General features: G+C 35.0%; 1 pseudogene; it reads left to right on the forward strand.

Moving 5' to 3' along the window:
* The first annotated feature begins 6,924 nt into the window (after positions 1 to 6,924).
* On the forward strand, positions 6,925 to 20,503 carry LOC141522922 (dyslexia-associated protein KIAA0319 pseudogene; annotated as a pseudogene).
* Positions 20,504 to 22,932: the final 2,429 nt, after the last annotated feature.

Consider the following 22,932-nt stretch of genomic DNA (forward strand, 5'->3'; position numbering starts at 1 on the left):
CAGAAGGTGTATGACCTCTCTCTGCCTAGTTCCTTCATCTTTAAAACAGAAAAAAAGCAGCACCTACCTTGCAGGGTTATTGTGAGCATCAAAGGAGATATTTGCAAAACACTTAACATAGTTCCTAGCACACGTAAATGCTTGATAAATGCTCATTTCTTCTCCTTTCCTTTACCCTGCCAAATTATACTAGAGTTTATGTGAATATTGGGGTGGGAACTTGTTTGTATGAGATTATGGGTACATTGGTACATGCAAATACAGTTTCCATTTGTAGACTGTAAAGACATCAAAGCATAAGGGATCCAAATGGTGCCACTGACTTTGAAAGGGAACCAGAAACAGATTTAAATCTACATAGGGAGACTGACTAGGTTGAAGAAGCCATGAAGAGAAGGTTCAGATTAGGAATGGGGTCCAGGTCATGAGGCATAAGGTTCATAGATAACATCGTATAATAGTAGAAGTGATTTTACCATCACTTGAATGGAAATATGAACAGATGATTTTGATCAGTAGTTGAAATCATAAAAAAAGATATATCTAATAATATTTGCCTGAGGAGACTATCCAGAAGAGGGAAATATAAGAAAAAATGAGAGACCAAATGTGGGCATCATCTTGTTAGAAACTAGTTCTTTTAATTTATTTATTTTTTCTTTTTTCTTTATTTTTATTTTCAAGTTTCAACACTCAGTTTTTTTTAACGTATTTTTTTTTTTGCAAGGCAATGGGGTTAAGTGGATTTCCCAAGGCCACACAACTAGGTAATTATTAAGTGTCTGAGGCTGGATTTGAACTCAGGTACTCAGTTTCAAAAGCTAGAGTTCCTAATTCTTTCTCTTCCTCTCACCCCAATCTCTCTCACTGAGAAAGCAAGTTTTTCATTATAGGTAAGCCAATAAGGTAGCACTTCAAAATTGTTTTAACTCATATTTGTCCTGTCAATAATGAGTTAGGACAATTTTTTGAAAGATTTTGTTTATTTTGAATTTTATAATTCCCCTCCTACCTCATCTTGCTTCCCTCCCCACCCCCCACAGAAGGTGGTCTGTTAGTCTTTACATTGTTTCCATGGTATGCACTGATCTAAGTTGAATGTGATGAGAGAAAAATCATATCCTTAAGGAAGAAACATAATGTTTGAGATATAGCAGAATTATATAATAACTTAATTTAAAAAATTAAAGGTAATAGACTTTGGTCTTTGTTCAAACTCCACAATTCTTTAACTGGATAAGATGGTATTGTCCATTGCAGGTGCCCCCAAATTATGCCTGATTGTTGCACTAATGGAATGAGCAAGTCCTTTAAGGTTGACCATCACCCCCATGCTGCTGTTAGGGTGTACAGTGTTCTTCTGGTTCTGCTCATCTCACTCAGCATCATTTCATGCAAATCCTTCTACACTTCCCTGAATTCCCATCGCTCCTGGTTTCTAATAGAACAATATTGTTCCATCACATATGTATATCACGGTTTATTAAGCCATTCCCCAATTGATGGACATCCCCTCAATTTCCAATTCTTTGCCACCATAAACAGGGCTGCTATGAATATTTTTGAGTAAGTGATGTTTTTTAATCTTTTTCATAATCTCTTCAGAGTTTGGACCCAGTAGTGGTATTGTTGGATCAAAGGGTATGCACATTTTGTTGCCTTTTAGATAAAATTCCAAATTGCTCTCCAGAAAGGTTGGATGAGTTCACAACTCCATCAACAATCTATGTGTCCAATATTTCCTACATCCCTTCCAACATCGATCACTGTCCTTTTTGATCATATTGGCTAGTCTGAGAGGTGTGAGGTGGTACCTCAGAGATATTTTAATTTGCAATTCTCTAGTAATTGGTGATTTAGAGCAATTTTTCAGATGACTATGGATCGTTTTGATTTTTTCATCTGTAAATTGCCTTTGCATATACTTTGATCATTTGTCAATTAGCGAATGACTTGTCTTTCTTTTTTAAATTTGACTCAGTTCTCTGCATATTTTAGAAATGAGTCCTTTGTCAGGAATACTAATAAAAATTTCTTTTGGTCTTGGTTACAGTGGTTTTGTCTGTGCAAAAACTTTTTAACTTAATGTAATCATAATTGTCTAGTTTATTTTTGATGGTGTTTTCCATCTCTTCTTTGGTCAAAAGCTGCTACCTTTTCCATAGATCTGGCAGGTAAACTATTCCTTGATCTCTTAGCTTGTTTATAATATTGCTTTTTATGTCTAGATCCTGTATCCATTTTGATCTTATCTTGGTATAGGGTGTGAGGTGTTGGTCTAATCCAAGTTTCTGCCACACTAACTTACAATTTTCCCAACAGCTTTGATCAAAGAGAGCTTTATTTATTTATTCCAATAGCTGGACTCTTTGGGTTTATCAAACAGCAGATTACTATAATCAATTCCTGCTATTGCACCTAGTCTATTCCCCTGATCCACCACTCTATTTCTTAGCCAATACCAGACAGTTTTGATGACTGATGCATTATAATGTAATTTTAGATTTGGTAGGGCTATGCCACCTTCTTTTGCACTTTTTCTTTATTAAATCCCTGGATATTCTTGACTTTTATTTCTCCATATGAATTTACTTACAATTTTTTCTAACTCATTAAAGTAATTTATTGGAATTTTGACTGGTAGAGCATTAAACAAGTAGTATAATATTGGTAGAATTGTTATTTTTATAATATTTGCTCAGCTTATCCATGAAAAGTTGATATTTGTCGAGTTATTTAAATATGATTTTATTTGTGTGAGAAGTGTTTTTAAATTGTTTTCAAAAAGTTTCTGAGTCTGCCTTGGCCCATTGACTACCAGGTATTTTATATTGTCTGAAGTTCATTTGAATGGGATTTTTCTTTCTAGCTCTTTCTACTGCATCTTGTTAGTCATATATAGAAATGTTGAGGATTTATGAGAGTTTATTTTATATCCTTTGACCTTGCTAAAGATGCTCATTATTTCAGTAGTTTTTAGATGATTATTTTTTGGATTCTCTAGGTATATCATCATGTCACCTACAGCGAGTGAGAGTTTTGTCTCTTTCTTCCCAATTAATTCCTTCAATTTCTTTTTCTTCTCTTATTGCTGAAGCTAACATTTCTAACAAAATATTAAATAGTAGTGGTGATAATGGGCATCCTTGTTTCACCTCTGATCTTATTGGGAATGTGAGGAAAAATCCATTTATTCCTACACTCTCTCTAGTCTTTTTAGTAGGAATGGGTGCTGTATTTTGTCAAAAGCTTTTTCAGCATCTATTGATATAATTTGATTTCTGATAGGTTTGTTATAGATATAATTAATTATACTAACAGTTTTCTTAAAATTGAACCAACCCTGCATTCCTGGGATTAATTCTACTTGATCATAATGTATCATCCTAGTGATAACTGTTGTAATCATTTTGCTAAGATTTTATTTAAGATTTTTTTTATCTATATTCATCAGGGAGTTAGGTCTGTAATTTTCTTTCTCTGTTTGAACTTTTCCTGGTTTAGATATCAGTGCCATATTGGTGTCATAGAAAGAGTTAGGCAGAGTTCTGTCTTTACCTACTTTTTCAAAGTGTCTATATAGAATTGATACCAATTGTTCCTGAAATGTTTGATAGAATTCACTTGTGAATCCATTTGGCCCTAGAGATTTTTTCTTAGTGAGTTCAATAATGACCTGTTGAATTTCTTTTTTCAAAGATAGGATTGTTTATGTATTTAATTTCCTCTTCATTTAACCTGTGTAATTTATCCATTTCACTTAGATTATCTAATTTATTGGCATAGAGTTGGGCAAAATAATTCCAAATTATTACTTTAATTTCCTCCTCATTGGTGGTGAGTTCACCTTTTTCATTTGTGATACTAGCAATTTGATTTTCTTCTTTTTTTATTAATTAAATTGACAAGAGGTTTATCATTTTTACTGATTTTTTTCATAAAACCAACTCTTGGTTTTATTTATTAGTTCAATAGTTTTCTTGCTTTCAATTTTAGTAATTTCTCCTTTAATTTTTATAATTTCTAATTTGGTATTTAACTGGGCATTTTTAATTTAGTCTTTCTCTAAGTTTTTTAGTTGCGTATTTAGTTCATTGATTTCCTCTTTTTCTAATTTATTCATATAAGCATTTAACAATATAATATATCCCTTGACAGCTGCCTTGAGTATATCCCATAGGTTTTGATATGTTGTTTCATTATTGTTATTATCTAGGATAAAATAATTAATTCTTTTTATAATTTGTTGTTTAGTTAACTCATTCTTTAAAATGAGGTTATTTAGTTTCTAATTAGTTTTGGGTCTATATCTCCCTGGTTCCATATTGCATGTGATTTTTATTTCATTATGATCTAAGAAAGATGCATTCATTATTTCTGCCTTTATGCAATTGATTATTAGGTTTTTGTGCCCTAGTACATGGTAAATTTTTGTGTAAGTTCCATGTACTGCAGGAAAAAATGTATATTCCTTTCTAACCCCATTCAGTTTCCTCCATAAGTCTATCATGTCTAAGTTTTATAGCAATCTATTTACCTCCTTAACTTCATTCTTGTAATGTTATAGTTAGATTTATATAAATCTGAGAGTTGGAGGTTGAAGTCTCCCATTAGTAGAGTTTTGCTGTCTATGTCTTCTTGTAGCTCTGTCAACTTCATACATATTTAGTATTGAAATCACTTTATTGCCTATGGTACCTTTTAGAAGGGTATAGTTTCCTTCGTTATCTCTTTTAATGCTATCTATTTTTGCAACTGCTTTGTATAAGATAAGGATTGCTACTCACACTTTTTTTCACTTCAGCTGAAGCAAAATATAATTTGCTCCAACCTTTTACCTTTAATCCATATGTATCTCTCTGCTTCAGATGAGTTTCTTGTAAGTAGCAGATTGTAAGATTCTGGTTTTTAATGCACTCTGCCATTTGCTTCCACTTTAACGGAGAGTTAATCCCATTCACATTCAGTTGTAATTACTGTTCTTTATTGCTCTCCATGTTATCTTCCCTCTATATTTCCCCCTTTTTCACCTTTATCCACAGTTCCAGGTAATTTGTTTCTGAATACCACCACCTTCAGTGTGCTTGCCTTCCTATATCCACCCCCCCCTCCCTTTTCCCCCTTTTCTTTTGGCCCTTCTTCCTTCCCTTACTTCTGTTGGTTCCCCCTTCCCTCCCCCTATCATTTTCCCCTTTTAACATTTTAAAGGTAAGATGAATTTCTTAACTTAACTCAGTGTATGTATGTTAATTTTAAGCCAATCTGATGAAAATAAGATTTAAGTGGTTCTCACCCCTTTCCTCCTTCCCCTCTATTGCAATAGGTCCTTTGTACCTCTTAATGTAATGAGATTTTCCCCATTCAGTCTCCTCCATCCTCCCATCTATTTACTGTCCTCCTTTTTCAGGAGCTATTGTTTTTAAATCATCCTAACTAGGTCACAGAAAGGTCACAAGTATCCATTAAGTATATTCTCTCTACTAGAATTACAATTATTGAGAGTTATTTGATTCTTTCTCCAAGGTAAGGATATAGCCAGTTTCATTTTATTGGATAGAAGGTTCTCAAATCAGAAGTTATGAATGTCCATCTCTTATGGCTAGTTAAATTCTCTCTAATAGAGTTACAATTCTCTAGATTTATTAAAGTCTTTTCCCAGGTAGGGATATAGCCAGTTTCATCTTATTTGATAGCAGTTATTTTTTTTTCCTTCCCACCTTTTCTTTAAACTTACCTTATCATGTGTCTCTTGAGTCTCCTGTTTGAAATACAAATTTTCAATTAAGCTCTTGTCTTTTCAACAGGGAAATATGGAAGTCTCCTATTTCATTAAATGTTCATCTTTTGCCCTGGAAGATAAGGCTCAGTTTTGCTAGATGATGTATTCTTGGCTGTATTCCAATCTCCCTTGTTTTTTGGAATATCGAATTCCAGGCCCATTGATCCCTTAATATCAATGCTGCCAGGTCCTGTGTAATCCTTACTGTGGCTCCTTTGTATCTAAATTGTTTCTTTCTGGCTGTGTGCAAGATTTTCTCTTTTATCTAATTCTGGAATTTGGCCATAATATTTCTTGGCATTTTCATTTTGGGATCTATTTCCAGAGGGGTATTGATGTATTCTTTCAATAGCTATTTTGCTGTCTAGTTCCATGATATCAAGGCAGTATTTTATCACTAAATCCTGTAATATTGACTCCAGGCTTTTATTCTCTTCAATGCTTTCAGGAAGACCAATAACTTTTAGGTTATCTCTCCTTGATCTATTCTTGAGGTCAGTGGCTTTGCTGATGAGGTATTTTACATTTACTTCTATTTTTTAATTTTTTGGTTTTGTTTAACAAATTCTTGTTGTCTCAAGAAGTCATTGGTTTCCCTGGACTCCATTCCTTTTTTTTTAGAGAATAATTTTCTTCATTAATCTTTTGCAACTCTTTTTCCATTTGGTCAATTCTATTTTTGAAAGAGTTTTCCATTTGACATTTGAGGTTTTGACAGAATTATTTTCTTTTTGCATTTGTCCAATTGTATTTTCTGAGGATTTGTTATCTTGTTGCAAGGTGTTAATCTTCTCTTGAGTTTAATTTTCCAGTTTTTCCAGTTGATTTTTAAACTCCTTCCTGATTTCTTCAAAGAAGTCTTTCTGTGCTGGAGACCAAATCATATTCTTCTCAGAGGCTCTATGTCTCTCTGAGTTAGGGTCTTTTCCTTCTGGAAATTTTTCTATACCCTGCCCCACTTTTCTGCTGGCCTTTCTTTATTTTTCTAAGATGCTGTGTTGGGGGAGGGGTTGACTCACAGAGGTTTGGTGTTGAGAACCCTAGAGGCTTTACTCACTGGATTTAGTAATTCTCCATGGGATGGCCAGTAGGAGGTGCTAGAGGCTTTGTACTGTGAGTGTAATATCTCCAGCTGGCCAGTAGGGATGCAAGAAACTAGAACCTACCCTTCAGCCCTTCTGGTAAGTCCCAGACCATCAGTCCTATGAGCATGCCTCCACTCTCTGGTTGTTTCTCAGAGCAAATGCCGCTGTGGCTGATCTTAGGCTAGTCTGGCTCTCACCCTGCCCCCAGTCTTCACCCAGCACATCTACAATCCCAAAAGACAGGCCTTGAGGTAGGTGTTGTTCTCCTAGCTTCTCTTTCTGGGTTTTGTTGATTGCATTTTCATTAAGAGGTTTGCTTCAAATTATTTATGAGGGAAGATCAGAAGACCTTAGCACAGGGCTTGCTTCTTTCTGCCATCTTAGCTGGAATCCTAGGACAATATTTAAAAAAATGATTTAAATAGACAGTATTGATAACCTCATCTGAAAACTTCATATCTTTTGATCACTTATCAATTGGGGAAATTGATTTTACTTTTTATAAATTAGACTCAGTTCTCTATGTTAGAAAAACTTGTTTCAATATTTTCCCCAAAGTTGCTATTGCTAAATGCATTTCCCTCCACCCTATTTCCCCCCTTCCCCATTTATTCTATTCTCTCTCCTTTCACCCATTCCTTCCTTAGAAGTGTTTTATATCTGACTAACCAGACCCACATTTTTTCCTCCCTTCTATCACTTACCTACCACCCTCTTTTCCCCTAATTCTTTGCAAGGTATAAAAAATTTGTTACAAACATTTTTTAACAAGTAATATGAATAGTCAAGGAAAATAAATTCCTGCACTGATCACACCTTCCTACCAAAAGTCTTCTTCTTTATCTTGAGGCCATCACTTTAATGAGGTGGGTAACATGCTTCTTCTCAGTTCTCAAGACTCCAATAAACTTAAAATTTCAGAATCCTTCACTGCCTCCCTGTTTCTGAAGGTCACAGAGAATGAAGATGATCATTTCCTCTAGCAGGGTTCTTTCTTCTTCAACTTTTCTCTTACAGATATATCAGACTTTAGCTTGAAATATAGTTAATATATAAAGCAAATATATTGCTATATGTATTACATATTCAACATGTAATATAGGTATATATTTGTATTTTATAGTTGTATATATGTATATACACATACACACATTTTATATAAATACATGTATATATGTATAGGGCAGTTCTAGTGGATAGAACAGTGAGCTTGGAATCAAATTAGAGTTTGGCCTCAGACACTTACCAGCTATGTGACTCTGGGCAAGCAACTTAACTCTTTCTGTCTCAATTCCTCATCTGTAAAGGAACCAGATAAAGAAATGGCGAATTGCTTTAGTATTTTTTCTAAGAAAAACTCCAAAATGGGGTTTTAGAGAGTCAGACATAACTGAAACTATGAAGAACAGCAAAATGCATGTATGTATTTATATGCATGTATATATATGTATATGTATTTATTGTATTATATATATATATATATATTTATATATGAGCATACACACACACTCTCATACTATGCTTGTGTATATAGTATGATCCCCTACTCCAGATGAGGAGTGTGATTAAGGGAAGGTTTTCCTAATTGCCTTAGCCAGTTGCTTTGGGAGAGAAGTCCTGCTGAAAAATTGATCTGATGGGGAATGTAGGATAGAGGCATTTTCATAAATTCCAGGATGACACATCTCAAAAATAAAGGTTTAAGAAACAGGTTCTGAAGGAATAAAGTATAGTAGCTTTGACTAGTCAAATCTGTAGAAAGGAAGCTAGGACTAAGTTAATAATTTAGGCAAAGGAAGTCCTAACAAAGTTGACTAAGTGTCTTGAGATTGTACAAAAAGCCATAAAATCATATAAGGAAGAGAACACTATTTACTAGTAGGGGTGGGATCAAAGATCAGGGAGGGAGGCTTGAACCAAGGCTTGAAGAGGGGAGGAGGAGGGAAGGACATTCCAATCATAAGGTACAGTTTGAGCCAACACTCAGTAGTAGAACATCATAGACCAGTTTCAGGGATGTCAGATGTTCATCCAATTTGCTGAAATTTTTCACTTGATAAATAATGATGATGATGATGATGATGCTGTTGCTGCTGCTGCTGATAGTAATAATAATAATAATAATAATAATAATAATAATAATAATATTTTAGCTCTTTAAAGGTTTTACTTGGACATTATCTAATTTGATTCTCACAACAACTTGTGGTCATATGGATACAATCAGGATGGCACAATGGTTGATTTGTATAGCAGGAAGATAGTAGCTGTTGTCAGACTTTTACACTGCAATTGAATGTGTTGACAGGAAGGAGAAAAGAAAAGTCAAATAAAACCCTCTTATGATAGTTGCAACTCTAGGAAGCCTGTATACTTGAGTGTCTTTCCCTGGATGTCTGTACTTTTATTTCCCTGTATTATGTGTATATCTCAGGAATATCATATACATTGAGCTATCCTAGACATATGATACACCAACGGCCTGGGCAGTGATGGCACTGTCACAAAGTTAGTCTAAAAGATGTAACAGAAAGTCCTTCCTTTTCTAGAAATCCCAGGACCTTGATATCAGAGTTAATGAAACTTTCACAGGTAAGAACATCCCATTTTATGAAGAAGAATTGTAAGTCATATAGACTTCAGTTGACTTATCCAAAGTCATGTAACTAATTAATGGAAAATCTTAGATAGAAATTCATATCTGCTGACTCCCTAGTCCTAGTCCCTTGAACCTTTCATTACATCATGAAGCCAGGTTACTTTAAGGTATAATTATTTATATTACTAGGTTTTCTCATGTAACTCAGTCTAAAAGCCTATTGGTATGGACTCTCTTTTCATTGGGTATTGATGTCTTTGGATACTTCATCATTTAAAAGAGAAGATGAAAGATGCCAACTCCACTTCAGGTTACTGATAGAAAAGACTGGGAAGAATTGCCCATTTATCATTCACTTGTAGTTCCAAGAATCTATATAGCATGCCCAGTGACCATACTCTAGTGAACTGTCTTGTAGGGAGATGTTTAGCCTAAGCATATGAAGTTTTCCTTTTGTGGAATGGGTGGATTAGCACAATTTGTTCCAGTGGCCATGAAGGTAACTGAAGCAGATGCTAAGGAAAGATTAGAAATTAGATTTCAAAGATTTGGTCAATGTCTTCCACTGAAACTCAGAAAATTATTGATCATTATGGCTTTTGTCTTGGCATTTTGATGAATTTTGAAGACAGAGTGAGGCTGATGACTTTGTCATTATACATATCTCTCCAGGAGATCTCTGGGGAGGTTGGAGGAAGAGTTCCAGCACAGCAGCACACACAACTCTGCCTCATTTAAATCCAATTTATGCACAAGTCAATATATCACCCCATGATGTCATTGGGACTCTTCAAAAATGAACAATCCCTACTTATTATAATAGAGACTTTGGGGAACTTTTCCTTGAGTGAGACCTGCAACTCTCTCTTTTGATGGAGAACTTTCTTCCAACAGAAGAACTTGTTCATTCTATATTGTCTTTTTTATTATATATATATATATATATATATATATATATATATATATACTTTCTCTGAATTCTGTTTTGCTATAGAATCAGATAAATAAGCTTTTAAAAATTTTTCTTTCTTTCTTTTAGTTTTTGGGCAATGGGGTTAAGTGACTTACCCAAGGTCACATAGCTAGACAATTATTAAATGAGAGTTCAGATTTGAACTCAGGTTCTCCTGACTTTAGGACTCTATCCACTGCATCACCTGGCTGCCCCTAAATGAGCTTTTTTTAAATTGCTATGTATTCATTGTGGAATTGGTATGAAGAGAATTAAATCCTGGATTTAAATTTAGCATATTATTTACTTCCAATAATGAATACTACTCAGAAGTTAGCTTGAACCCCCAAATCACATTCCTTAGACAAATAATATTTAAGGGAACAGATAGATATAATTTTAGATTGGCACCACCTCACTAGGAGGAGAGCAGAACAGGGAACCTTCCTCTTTCCTTTCCTGGCAGGAAATAAAGTCTCTCCAGGAGAAAAGTGGGGCAAGAATAGGCTAGAGAAGTCTATTCTGCCTCCCTTTGACCTACACAGTAATACTGTATACTGGGGCTAGCCAGCAAAACATGTAGCCTCAGTACATTTAGTTTATATATTAACTTTAGCCTCAGAAGTTATTGATTTGTTTGTTTGTGAGGGTTTAATCTCATTTTTTTTAATACTTGGCAGATAGAGAAATATTTTGTTGGCTATTCTACCTGAGGGGTTTAACAAATAAATAACACCTTTGAGGGAGAAATGTTTATTTCATATAATAAAGGGCATTTGCAACTATTAAACAGAAGGATAAAATATACCTGTTGGAGTTGTCTAGGTTTATGGTCATATAGAAAAGTGAAGATGCTAATTTCTTGATATTGATGCTGACAGAACAAAAGGGGAGGTAAAAAGGCCTATTGTATTATCTAAGCCAAAACCTATCTAGTTCTTCCTTGTAAAATGAGGCGCAATTTCTGGCAAATAGTAGATACTTAATAAAAACTAGTTTACTTTTTCCTGGTTATTATTTGCAGTTTCTCACAGTTAATGTCCAATCACCCAAATCCAATCCAGATAACATCATAACATCAGCCACATTATTATCAACTCATTATTAATTTCTTACTATTTGGAGTCTTCTGGCCAAGATGTGCTAAGGTCTTCTGGATTTCCCTCAGAACTAATATGAATCAAGCCTCTTAACAAAATTCAGATACACAAAATCTAGAGAAGAGCAAAGGAGAAGAACATCTACCAACAAGATTTGTCTCAGGGGAATGTGGGTAAACCTGAGGCAAAAAGCAGAGCTAGTGCAGGGGTGGCAGAGTAGGACCTGGGTCTTACATGAGAAGAACCTCAGAAGCTTTGGCTTTCTGAGTGGGCAGGAGAGCTCTAGGGAGGTTGGAGGAAAGGTTCCAGCACAGCAGGTAGGAGAGCTCCAGTGTAGTGGCTAGACCTCAATCCACTCAGCTCCACTGATCTGGAAGAACAGGGTCAAGAGCCCCATATTTTCAGTGGAATCCCCGTGTTTCCAGTTGAATTCTCTTTCCCCATCCCTGTGGGATAAAGGGTCTCTTCCCAGAACAAACAATCCCTTCACTCCCCTCTGCCCCAGGCTCAGGTATAGGCAGCAGATCTCTCTTAGTACTGAGTGAATAATAAGGAGATTAACTATATAATCTGAAGTCCCAACAGAAATTGTTCCAGGATAATCCAGACCTTGCTACTCCCCCATCCTCAGACCTAGAGAATGGGCTGCAAATCAAACTTACAGACACTCCAGAGAAAGCTTCTAGCATCCCCTACTGGCTGTCTCACTTGGAGTTAGTAAGTCCAGTGAGCTAAGCCTCTAGGGATTTCAACTAAAAGTTCTGTGAACCAGCACCTCCCTCCCCCAACACAAGATAGGAAAATAAAAAAGGCCAGTGGAAAGGGGGTCCATTGAAAGTTATCTTAAAGACAAAGACCCTAACTCATAGAGAGCTAGAACTTCTGAGGAGAATATGATTTGGTCTCCAGCCCAGAAAGACTTCTTAGAAGAGATCAGAAAGGAGTGTAAAAATCAACTGTAAAAATTGGGGAAAGAAATGCAAAAGAAAATTAACACCCTGAAACAAGTAAATAAATCCTTGGAAAACACAATTTCTTAAATGGAAAACTCCTTCAAAAATAGAATTGACCAATTATAAAAGGAGTTGCAAAAGGTAAATGAAGGAAATTTTTCTCTAAAACAAGAATGAAATCCATGGAAACTAATGACTTCATAAAAAAACAAGATCTGTGAAACAAATCCAAAAAATAAAAAAAAAAATAGAAGAAAACATAAAATACTTCATCGGCAAAACTTCTGACCTAGAGAATAGATTCAGGAGAGGCAATTTAAGAGTCATTGGACTTCCTGAACACATTAAGGATAAAACAAGCTAGGACTCAATATTTCAGAATCTATTGAAAGAAAACTGCCCTGATATAATGGAACCAGAAGGCAAAACAGCTATTGAAAGAATACATCGATCCCCTCCTGAAAAGCATCCAAAAATAAAAACAGCAAGGAATATTGTGGTCAAATTCCAGAAACATCAGCTAAAAGAGAAAATCCTGCAAGCAGCCAGACAGAAACAATATAGACACCAATGAGCCACAGTAAGGATTCATAGGACCTGGCTGCATCAACATTAAGGGATCAAAGAGCATGTGATACAATATTCTGATGAGCAAGGTAATTTGGAATGCAGCCAAGAATTCAGTATCCTGCAAAACTGAGCCTTTTCTTCAAGGTGGAAAGATGGATATTTAAAGAAATAGAAATCTTCCAACTTTTCCTGACAAAAAAACTAGAGAGAAATAGAAAATTTGTACTTCAAATAGAAGACTCAAGAAACACATGAAAAGGTAGAAAAGGGGAAAAAAATTTGCTATCTCCCCACATGGGAGATAGCACATTGTATCTCTATTAGAGAGAATACACTTAGCCAGAAGTAATGGACATTCGTGACTTGTCAGTCACTCTGATAGAATGATTTAAAAACAATATTTCATTACAAAGGAGGACAGTAAAGAGATGGGAAGATGGAGGTAAATCACATTACATGAAGAACTACAAAGTGCCTATTGCAGTAGAGGGGAAGAAGGGAGGCGATGAGAACTGCCTGAATCTTACTCTCATAAGATTTGGCTCAAAGAAGGATTAACATACACACTCATTTAAGAAACTTATCTTACCTTTCAAATATTAAAGGGAGGAGAGGGGGAGGGAGGAAGAAAAGAGAAACTAATAGAATGAAAGGAAGGAAGAAGGGGCAAAGCAACAGGGAAAAGATAGGGGAGGGGTGGATATAAGGAGGCAAACACACTGAAGGAGGTGGTATTCAAAAGTAAAATACTGGGGAAAATGGATAAAGTGAAAAAAGGGGGAAATATAAACAGAGAGAAGATAGCATGGAGGGCAATAGTTAGTAATTATAACTTTGAATGTGAATGGGATGAATTTTCCCATAAAATGCAAGCAAATAGTAGTGTGGATTAAAAACTAGAAACCTATAATATACTGCTTACAAGAAACCCATTTGAAGCAGAGAGATACATAAAGAGTAAAGGTAAAAGGAAGGAGCAGAAGATATATATATATATATATATATATATATGTATATACATATATATATATAAATGTATATATATATATATATATATATATATAGATAGATAGATAGATAGATAGATAGATAGATAGATATAGCTTCAGCCAAAGTGAAAAAGGCAGGGGTAGCAATCCTTATCTCAGACAAAACAACTGCTAAAATAGATCTCATTAAAAGAGATAAGAAAGGGAACTACATTCTCTCAAAAGGTACTCTAGACAATGAAGCAATTTCAATACTAAATATGTATGCAACAAATGGTATAGCATCCAGATTCTTAGAGGAGAAGCTGAATGAGTTACAGAAAGACATAGACAGCAAAACTCTACTGGTGGGAGATCGAAACCTCCCTCTCTCAGCTTTAGATAAATGTAACCATAAGATAAACAAGAAGGAAATTAAGGAGGTAAATAGAATTTTAGAAAACTTAGACATAATAGACATTTGGAGAAAATTGAATGGGGATAGAAAGAAATATACTTTTTTTTTCTGCAGTACATGGCACTTAACAAAAATTGACCATGTACTAAGGCATAAAACTCTTATCATCAAATGCAGAAAGGCAGAAACAGTCAATACCTCCTTCTCAGACCATAATGCAATAAAAATCATGTACAATAATGAGTCATGGAGAGACAAACCTAAAACTAATTGGGAACCAAATAAACTCATTTTATAGAATGAGAGAATTAAACAACAAATTATAGCTAGAATTAATGATTTCATCCTAGATAATGACAATAATGAGACAGCATACCAAAACTTATGGAATACAGCCAAGACAGTTATTAGGGGATGTATTATATCTTTAACTACTTACATGAATAAGTTAAAGAGAGAGGAAATCAATGAATTAAACATGCAACTAAAAAATTAGAGAAAGAACATAGTAAAACCCCCAATTAATGATCAAATTACAAATTCTAAATATTAAAGGAGAAATTAATAAAATTAAAAGCAAGAAAACTATTAAACTAATAAATAAAATCAAGAGTTTATGAAAAAATAAAGTTGACAAACCTTTGGTAAATCTGATTTAAAAAATAAAGAAGGAAATCAAATTAATAGTATCATAAATGAAATTATTTTGATGAGGAAATTAAAATAGTAATTCAGAATTTTTTTGCCCAACTATATGCCAATAAATTTGATAATCTAAGTGATGAATACTTACAAAAATATAACTTGAGTAGGTTAATTGAAGAAGAAATAAATATCTAAATAACCCTATCTTAGAAAAAGAAATTCAACAAGCCATTACTGAAATCCCTAAGCAAAATTCTCCAGGGCCAGATGGATTCACAAGTGAATTCTATCAAACTTTTAAGGAACAATTGGTTCCAATTCTATATAAACTCTTTGGAAAAATAGGTGAAGATGAAACTGCCTAACTCCTTCTGACACCATTATGGTTCTGATACCTAAACCAGTAAGAGTCAAAACAGATAAAGAAAACTATGGACAAATTTCCCTAATGAATATAGATGAAAAAATTTTAAATAAAGTCTTAGCAAAATGATTACAGCAAGTTATCACTAGAATAAATACACTATGATCAATCAGGATTTATCCCAGTAATGTAGGGTTGGCTCAACATAAGAAAAACTGTTATTATAATTGACTATATCAATAACAAACCTAACAGAAAATACATGATTATCTCAATAGATGCTGAAAAAGCCTTTGACAAAATACAGCACCCATTCCTACTAAAATCAATAGAACATGTAGGAATAAGTGGATTGTTCCTTAGAATGATAAGCAATAACTATCTGAAACCATCAACAAACATTATATGCAATGGGGATAAGCAAGAAGAATTCCCAATAAGATCAGGGGTGAAACAAGGATGCTCATTATCACCACTACTACTTAATATTGTATTTGAAATGTTAGCTTCAGCAATGAAAAGAAAAAGAAATAGAAGGAATTAGAATTGTGAAGAAAGAACAAAACTCTCTTTGTAGATGACATGATGGTATACCTAGACAATTCTAAAAAAATACCCAAAACTACTAGAAACAATTAGCATTAGCAAAGTCACAGGATATAAAATAAACCCACATAAATTTTCAGCATTTTTATATATTACTAGTAAGATACAACAGGAAGAACTAGAAAGAGAAATTTCATTTAAAGTAACTTCAGATAACATAAAATACTTGGGAGTCTTCCTGCCAAGGCAGACTCAGAAACTCTATGAAAACAACTATAAAACACTTTTCACACAAATGAAATCAGATTTACAAAACTGGGCAAATATCAACTGCTCATGGATAGGCTGGGCTAATATAATGAATATGACAATTCTACTTAAAATAAACTACTGATTTAGTGCCTTACTAATCAAACTCCCCAAAAATTACTTTAATGAGCTAGAAAAAATTGTAACTAAATTTATATGGAGAAACAAAAAGTCAAGAATATCCAGGGATTTAATGAAAAAAAAGGTACAAAATAAGGTGGTTTAGCCATACCAGATCTAAAACTATATTATAAAGTATCAGTCATCAAAAGTATTTTGTGTTGGCTAAGAAACAGTGGTGGATCAGTGGAATAGATTAGGTGCAACAGAGAAAGCAGGAAACAATGAAAGTAATCTGCTGTTTGATAAACCTAAAGAGTTCATCTTCTGGGATAAGAACTCTCTCTTCAATTAAAACTGTTGAAAAAATTGGAAATTAGTATGGCAGAAACTTGGATTAGACCAACCTCTCACACCCTATACCAAGATAACATCAAAAATGGGTTCAGGATTTAGACATAAAAGACAATATTAAAAGAAAACTAGCAGATAAAGGAATAGTTTACCATCAGATGTATGGAAAGGGAAGATGTTTATGACCAAGGAAGAAATGGAGAACATCATTAAAAACAAATTAGATAATTTTGATTAAATTAAAAAATTTTTGCACAAGCAAAACCACTGTAACCAAGATCAAAAGAAATGTAATAAATTGAGATAAAATTTTTACAACTAGTATTTCTTTTCTTTTCTTTTTTTTAGATTTTTATCAAGGCAATGAGGTTAAGTGGCTTGCCCAAGGCCACATGGCTAGGTAATTATTAAGTATCTGAGGTCGGATTTGAATTCAGGTATTCCTGACTCCAAGGCCGGTGCTCTATCCACTGTGCCACCTAGCTGTGCCACAACTAGTATTTCTGACAATGGACTCATTTTAAAAATATATAGAGAACTGAGTCAAATTTATTTACAAAAATACCCAAGCCATTCTCCAATTGACAAATGGCCAAAGTATATACAAAGGTAATTTACAGATTAGGAAAGCAAAATTATCCATAGTCATATGAAAAATTGCTCTTAATCATTACTGATTAGAGAACTACAAATTAAAGCAGGTATGAGATACCATCTCACACCTATCAGATTGGGCAATATGAGCAGAAAGGACAATGTTCAATATTGGAAAGGATGTGGGAAATGTGGGATAGTAATGAACTGTTGGTGGAGCTGTGAACTCATCCAACTTTTCTGAAGAATGATCTGGAATTATTCCCAAAAGGCAACAAAAATGAGCATACCTTTTGATCCAACAATACGACTACTGGGTCTATACCCTGAAGAGATCATGAAAAAGAGTAAAAACATCACTTGTACAAAAACATTCATAGCAGTCCTGCTTGTGCTAGCAAAGAATTTGAAACTGAGTGAATGCCCATCAACAGGGGACTGGCTGAACAAATTATGGTATATGTATGTGATGGAATACTATTGTTCTATTAGAAAACAAGAAAGATGGGATTTCAGTGAAGCCTGGAAAGACTTGTATGAACTGATATTGGGTAAGAGGAACAGAGCCAGAAGAATATTATACACCTTAACAGCAACATGAGCATGATGATCAAACTTAACAGTCTTGCTCATTTCATCAATGCAATAATCAGGGACAGTTTTATAGCACCTGCAACAGAGAATGCTATCTGTATCCAGAGAAAGAATTGTGAAGTTTGAACAAAGACCAAAATCTATTAACTTCAATTTAAAAATGTCTTATGTACTTCATAATTTTGCTATCTCTAATATTTTATTTTTTCCTCAAGGTTATGATTTCTCTTTCAACTCATCCAATTTCATTTAATGTATTGAATGGAAATATTGTAAAAATTATCAGACTGCTTTCTGTGGTAGGATGGGGGAGGGAAGGGAGAGTGGGGGGAAAAGCATAGAATTCAAAACCTTACAAAAATAATAGGTAGAAAATACTATTGCATATATTTGGAAAACAAAATATTTTAAAAACTTAAAAAAATTTCTTACCATCTGTCAGGCCCTGTACAAAGCTCTGGGAATAGGAATACAAAAACGAAAGTTTCCGACCTCTAGAAGTTTATATTCTATATGTATATATCTATATATATATGCAAATACATAACAAATATATGTGATGTGTCCCTCTTCGCTTTTTCTTCCTACAAGATATTGCCTGTCCACTTTAGATGGTCCATGTAGGAACTCTGAGTGGACACCTTGGCTTCTGACCATCTATTACTCTTTTATGAGTCCCCTTATTGGTTACTAACTCTGAAGTCTGATGAGGAGGGCCAGCACAGTACATAAAAGGAAAGACAGTTTTTGACTGTCTTGACCCTCTTGGATATTGCTTCCAAGATGAAAAGATATGATTTTGGAGATAGACACACAATTTTCCAAGGCATTGGACATAGAACTCTGATACAATCTCTGCCTAACATACTAATTAAGCATGTGATAATGGGCAAGTCATATAACTTCTCATAGCCTCAGTTTCTTCATCTGTGAAATGGGATATTAATATTTGGCCTACTTTATTCACAGTTTTTGTGAGGGAAATACTTTACAAACCATAAAATGCTATATCATCATTATCATTATTAGGTGGCAGGTGTGGGGTTGTGTCTAAGAAAGACTAGTAACTCTGGTGTGAGAGCTGCCAAACCTTTTTCAGAGATGTTTTCTACCTTTGCTGTCTACCTGAACCGCCTAACTCTCAATTATGGTTCCAAGAAGCTGTAGCATGCACAGCAGCCACACATCCAGTAAATTGTTTTGGCTGATGGTCTAAAGCAAGCTAAAGGTAACTGAGGGGTCTCAAACCCATCAAACAAGTTACAACTATGAGCAGAGTTTGATAAATGAACTATCAAGGTGAAATGGAACAAAGATACTTGCAAACTTTCAACCTTTATCAATTGTCTGTGGGCTTCTATTCCTTCAGCATGACTGTTTCTGGTGGAAAGACTTTTGGAGATGGATTTGTGATTAAGTCAGCAGTGAGAATCCATCTGCCTCTGGTAGCAGTGGCTTCTCCCCAAGCACAGGAACTATTATTGCTCATTACTTTGGCCTTCATTGATGGCAGTCAATACAAATGATGCTAAAATCTTGGGCTACCACTGGTAAGAAATTAAAGAGAACAGAAGGCATTTGTTGACTCCTTAGTCTTACATTTTATCTACACTTGTTCCTGGGAATTATATTTTCAGAAAACAACAGTCCTCCTCTATCTGTGGCTGACCCAAACAAAGAATTGATATTTCCTAGAAGAAGCACTTGATGACCAAGGCATCATTTTCTGTTGCTGGAAAAAAATCAGTGACCCAAGTGCTGTGAAGATAGAAAACACTGACCAACCTGTAGCCACTGCTTCTGGGCTACAGTTTGGCATCTGGCACTTCAGACTGATAGTGAAAGACTGCCAGGGCTTGAGCAGCATGGCTATGTCCTCCATAGCTGTCAGGAAGGAAGACAATAGTTCTCCCACAACCTGGGCTAGTGGCAGACTTGTTCTTGTGTTTCCTAATAGCTTCATTACTCTGTATGGTTCAATAGCTACTGATGACCAAGAAATTGTGTCTTAGTTTTTGATCAGTATTGTCAAAAATCCAGTAACTGGATATGTAACCTAGAGATCTAGAACAGTACATCTTTGCAGTTCATTGATCTCATCCAAGTAGACTTTGGCATTGACATTGCTACAGTGGAAATGTGGCCTGATCCTAAAATTAATAGAGCTAATGTTGCAGGTGTAAGCTGGATAACTGATTGAGCTGTAGGAGGACATGCTTGTGAGGCAGCTTTCAGTGTTGCTGATGTACTAGAATCTGATATTAAGATACAGACAATGCAGGTTCATTTTGATATCAGAATTGTGATCATGTTCTATGTACAGAGTGGGCAGCCTCTCAGTCAAGCAAGTTGTTGAGATCACCCCAGACTTTGCATACTCAGCTCTTAAAGAAAAAGGAAGACTTTACTTCTTAAAGTCATATAAGTTGACACAGAAGTGGGTCATTTGAAATGTTCTGTCTATGACCACTGTGATCCCATTACCTAGCACTGTATCTGCTACAGTTGTGGATGGAAAGCTTGATCCACTGCTACCTCAGTGATGGAGAAAGCAACTGTGAATGGAATATTTTCTTTTCTTTTTTTTTTTTTTTTGTAGAATGCTTAGTTTAATACTTATCACATAGTAAACACTACATAAATGTTAGCTATCATTATTATTATTATTTCTTTAGAAAGATTTTATTAATTTTGAGTTTTACCATTTCCCCCCATTCTTGCTTCCCTCCCCCCCATCCCCACAGAAGGCATTCTGTTATTCTTTACATTGTTTCCATGGTATACACTGATCTCAGTTGAATGTGATGAGAGAAAAATCAGATTCTTGTTTGTTTTTTTTTTTTAGATTTTTCAAGGCAATGGGGTTAAGTGGCTTGCCCAAGGCCACACAGCTAGGTAATTATTAAGTGTCTGAGGTTGGATTTGAACCCAGGTACTCCTGACTCTGAGGCCGGTGCTCTATTCACTGCCTCTTCACCACCTAGCCGCCCCCAAAAAATCATATTCTTAAGGAGGAAAAATAAAGTAATAAGAGATTGAAAAATGACACAATAAGATAATGTTTTTTTTCCCTAAATTGAAGGTTGGTCTTTGTTCAAACTCCACAATTCTTTAACTGGATAAGATGGTATTCTCCATTTTAGGTACCCCAAAATTGTGCCTGATTGTTACACTAATGGAATGAGCAAGTCCATTAAGGTTGACCATCACCCCCATGTTGCTGTTAGGGTATACAATGTTCTTCTGGTTCTGCTTATCTCACTCATCATCAATTCATGCAAATCTTTCCAGGCTTCCCTGAATTCCCAGCCCTCCTGGTTTCTAATAGAACAATAGTGTTCCATGACATACATATACCATAGTTTGTTAAACCATTCCCCAAATGATGGACATTCACTGAATTTGCAATTCTTTGCCACCACAAACAGGGCTACTATGAATATTTTTGTATAATGTTACTCTTTTTCATCATCTCTTCAGGGTATAGACCAGTAGTGGTATTGTTGCATCAAAGGGCATGCTCATTTTTGTTGTCCTTTGGGTGTAATTCCAATTTGCTCTCCAGAAAGGTTGAATGAGTTCACAGCTCCACCAACAATGTATTAGTGTCCCACATCCCTTCCGACATTGATCGTTGTCCTTTCTGGTCATATTGGCCAGTCTGAGAGGTGTGAGGTGGTACTGCAGAAGTGCTTTAATTTGCATTTCTCAAATAAGTAATGATTTAGAGCAATTTTTCCTATGACTATAGATCGCTTTGATTTCCTCATCTGTAAATTTACTTTGCATATCCATTGATCATCTGTCAGTTGGGGAATGGCTTGCATAAAACAATTTCATTGATCTTAGTTTTTAATATGGCACTTAATAAATTCTTACCCTTCATTTTAATACTCCTACAACCACCAATGATCCCTTATCTTTTCTTAGACCTTTATTTTGGCTGCATAGTTGAGGTTTAACTTTTATTGTCTAAGAGCATTATTTTTTCAGGTAATTATATTTTAACCACTCAGGTATATAAGTTCCTTAAAGGCATGGAGTGTCACATAATTTTGAATATTCTCATTTAAATGTGAATTAATTCCTAAAAAGACTGTAAGTCTAGAAGATTCTAGGTTTGATATGTAATAAGTGCTCATGGACTATAAATCCAATTAAAATCAACATTTACCAAGTTGAACATTAAATTAAATCAAAATTAAAAAGGATAAAAGTATTCCCCTCTGTTTTCCAGAACTTCCCAGAACCTTTTCAGGTCAGGATACCCAAGAGACCCACCCAATGAAGGTAAAGGCTCATCAGTTCCTTGACAACCAATCATCTTGGCATTCCTGGGAACAGTAAAGCAGTTGTATTCTCCAACAGACTTTCTCCCTCCAGGTTAAGTCTTTTATACATAATATCATTGGTTATGCAGAAATGTCAGATCAGGGTAGAGGGAATCTGGAATTCTGACCAGGTTATAATAGCTATGTCAGTATTACCACTTTTGATATTGAAGAATCACTTTACTCCAATCACAGCCAAGATCCTGATGGGATTCCTTGAGAGTTCTTTACAGGAAAAGAGTAGGAAACTTTGATCCCTCTCTTATCTCTGTGGTTAGATGAAAACCCACCTCCACCTTCATCCAGGGACTCCAAATCATGACCAAATTAACCAAAGATTCCCCTGTTCTCCAAGTGAATTCCCATTCACCTTAATTAGAAAGCAATTTCCTTTCTTACATATTATTAAGAAGCAAAGCTCCTCCCAATAACTCTACTCCTTGATCTTCCAAACACTTTATGGAAATAAAGCTTGCCAATTAAGGGGAACTTGGATTGCTTCCTCAGGTAGTAAAAAAGCTCATGAGAAATTAGAAACTTTGAGTTATAGAAGATTGACTGAAGAAAGATCAACTGGGACTTTATATAAAAAAATAGCCCTAAAGGCTGGTTGCAAGAAATTTCTGGCATGGAGAAAGTGCTGGAAGCAGTGCTGATTTATCAAAAACACAGCCTCTAGGAGATAGGCCCTCTAGCATTGGTAATTAGAAG

The sequence above is a fragment of the Macrotis lagotis genome, chromosome 4 (assembly GCF_037893015.1).
Source record: "Macrotis lagotis isolate mMagLag1 chromosome 4, bilby.v1.9.chrom.fasta, whole genome shotgun sequence".
In the NCBI taxonomy this organism is placed as follows: Eukaryota; Metazoa; Chordata; class Mammalia; order Peramelemorphia; family Peramelidae; genus Macrotis; species Macrotis lagotis.